The sequence below is a fragment of the Jaculus jaculus genome, chromosome 4, assembly GCF_020740685.1.
Source record: "Jaculus jaculus isolate mJacJac1 chromosome 4, mJacJac1.mat.Y.cur, whole genome shotgun sequence".
In the NCBI taxonomy this organism is placed as follows: Eukaryota; Metazoa; Chordata; class Mammalia; order Rodentia; family Dipodidae; genus Jaculus; species Jaculus jaculus.
Window position 1 is genome coordinate 29,826,029 of NC_059105.1, and position 3,383 is coordinate 29,829,411.

The window sequence follows — 3,383 nt, forward strand, 5'->3', positions numbered from 1 at the left end:
AATAAAGAAAGAGAGAAAAATGAGAGAGGCAGAGAGAGAGACTACAGACACAATGGGACCTCTTGCCACTCACTGCAAATGAACCCCAGATGCATATACCACATCTGGCTTTATGTGGGTTCTGAAGAATCAAACCCTGGCCATTAGGCATTTCAAGCAAGCTCCTTTAACCACAAAGCCATATTTACAGCCCTAAGATCTACTTTTTTTCTTAATTTTTTTTTTTTTGAGGTAGGGTCTCAGGCTGACCTAGAATTCACTCTGTAATCTCAGAGTAGCCTCGAACTCTCAGCGATCCTTCTACCTCTGCCTCCTGAGTGCTGGGATTAAAGGCATCTGCCACCACGCCCGGCTAGATCTACATTTTAAAGAAGCACGTTTATTAATACCGAAGGAGGTGGTCACCAACTATATTCAGTAGAATTAAGAGTATGAGTACAGTGTTTGTGACAAAGATTCTTTGCTTGACCAACCATGAGTCAGGCATCTGAATATTCTGCTAGGCCCATCTGTGCTTTTCCTTAGATAATTCAGTTTCATCAAAGAACATTGATAAAGCAGTGTAACAGAACTGCTCTATTCTTGATATCTTATCTCTCTAAATAACTTACCATCTTCTTCATCCTCCCAGGTGACATCTAATAACTCTGACCTGTCTTCAGCAAAGATCCTCTGGGGTTGCAATAGTCAGAAACCCCCCTAACCCTTAATGTTTACTTATTGAATTTCCAGCCTGTACTCCCACTCTCCTAACATACTAATTCCCACTTGCTCACGCTGCTTTTGGAGTTGAATCAAGTCTCTCCTATCAGTGATGACCTCCTATGCAGTGGTCCCTACAGGTATCTCAGTAGTGTAGAATAGAGTCTACCTCACTGAGCACTAACAAATATTTTTTGAGGTGGGAGGGTTCAGATTTTGAGGTAGCTTCTTGCTCTAGCCGAGGCTGACCTAGAATTCACTATGTAGTCTCAGGGTGGTCTCAAACTCCTGACAGTCCTCCTCTGCCTCCCAAATGCTGAAGCTAAAGCTATGCACCACCACACCCGGCTCAAATATTATTAATTTTTTTCGTTAACACTTGTGATCCTGCATGAAGGTTTTGGAACGCTGTCACTCACAGCTACTGTCTGAGATTAAACTGTGGGAGCTTCCTCACCCTGAGCTGCCTTGTCTGAAGATTCGTACTGAAAACAGCAGCATACCTCGGAGCACTGTCTGAGTCTTAGGTGCAGTACGTGAGTGATATATACTTTAAGATCACGGCTCTCTAATCAAAGACCCTAACACCAGGCCAGAAAAAGCTTACTTTGCTTCAGAAACTGTCATGTTTACCCATAGGTCTTCCATGTGTGAAGCAAATATGACTATCTCAGAGAAAAAGATGCAATCGGTTAAAAAAAAAAAAAAAAAAAGCAGCAGCAGCAGATCTGGAGTTAAGAAGCCAGCTAAGGAGAGGCTCTTCAGTGGAGCTGCCTGCTAGTTGCGCTGGAGACTTTCCAACCAGCCACGCTGCCTGCAGCTCATGCCGCCCTCCAGAGATGCAGCTTGTGGGAGTTGTTACCTGTGCTGTGATGGGCTTTTAGGTGATGCAACTGCCACTGAGTCATCTGTTACTCCTGAAAGCTACCCCTCACCATACCCTGCAAGTAACCCCAATCAATTAATAAGTTCACACAAAAAAATAAGACAACCAAATTTAATTTGTAATAGCAATATTTAATTGAGAAAATGTGTTAACATTTATATCTTTCTGGTCCCTCCTTTATAAAATTTTATAGGTGGTATGATTCATACCACCTATAAAATGGCCAGCAGAGACCTAAACAGGGCTCAGTAATTCTTTTTTTATAAAAAATTATTGATTTATTTATTTGTTAGAGACAGAGGGAAAGAATGGGTGCTCCACGGCCTCTAAGCGCTGCAAACGAATTTCAGACACATGTGCCACCATATGCATATGGCGTATGTGGGACCTGGAGAACGAACCTGGGTCTTTAGGCTTCACAAGCATGTGCCTTAAGTGCTAAGTCATCTCTCCAGCTCTCAGTACTTTTTATAGTTGAAACATGAGATCTTGGATCTGGTAGAGAAGAATGAACTATTTTATTTTATAGTTTAGGAAAGAAGAAAAAGAATAAATTACTTTATTAAGGACAGATGCAGTGTTTTTAAAAGAAAAATGGTTGGCATGTTTCAAATATGATTCCCATCTATTTGAACAATCCAATAATTCTATTTATCTAAAAAATCCATTACACTTAATAGCTTGACCTCCCATTTTGTACATCAATTAGATCCTGTTGCCTAACATTTAGCTAAGACTCTTCATGTCCATGCCTCTATGTAGGTCACTACATTCCTTCAGAATCCACCATCCCATCAATAGAAATAATTATGAAGTAGTAAGTCTCGCCAATATATTATAGTATTATTTTTTGACAAAATATTTACAGTATCCAAGTTGAAAATTATTAGGAGATTAAATTCACTAAACTTCTATCCATAAGAAAAGATTTTATTGATGACAAGATCTAAAAATGCTTTTGACTAAAAATATCTGACATCATATTGTATACATCACAAGGTCAAGTATAATAGAATTGAACTGACCCAGAGCAATGGGTGTACAATAATATGGGCATGGAACCAATGCAGCTAAGGTGAAACAAAGTAGAATATATCCATCCCACCCATTTCTACAATACTGTCACCTATTATCAGGATGCCTAACGTACTTTCTACTTGAAATGTGGGAGAATACATCCTGTCTCCAGCTTCTGGTAGAAGTAGTACTTAAGCTGTGAAGAATATTCTGAAATGTTTTTGGTCATAGTTTTGTTTTTGTCACAGTCAAAGAAAGCTCAGACAAAAAATATATCTCTTATGGTTTTCTTTCAAGATGCTGATGTTAAGGTTAAAGCTCTATAATGCAGTAATTTCACCCTTGAGGAGACACAAAAGAGCATGTCCTTCTCAAATTGTCTAAATTGGACTATACACGACAAATGGTCCAGGTGGACTCTGACTACTGGAGAGGGAGCTTCTAAAGTAGGATTATTCTGGCAGTCTTGAAAATGAAGAAGGAAAGTTTGAACTCATTTCAGGAGAAAGCTGAAATTACTCTTGTCCTTGTGTTTCTTTTTTCTGGAGATTCAATTCAATCTAATACCACAGGACCTTTTTTCCTACCTACTAAGTGTTAAAATTTAAAAGGCTAAAAGAAAATTTAAAAGGCATAATTCTTGTGCTGGAAGAAATGAGAAGTCAGAGATACATAAAATGAATGTAAGAGATAATTAGTTATTCTGTTCTGATGGCTGTCCTAACACCAACTTCTAGTTCTATTATCACTATAATTCCTTTAAAATTCTTGGTTTGAA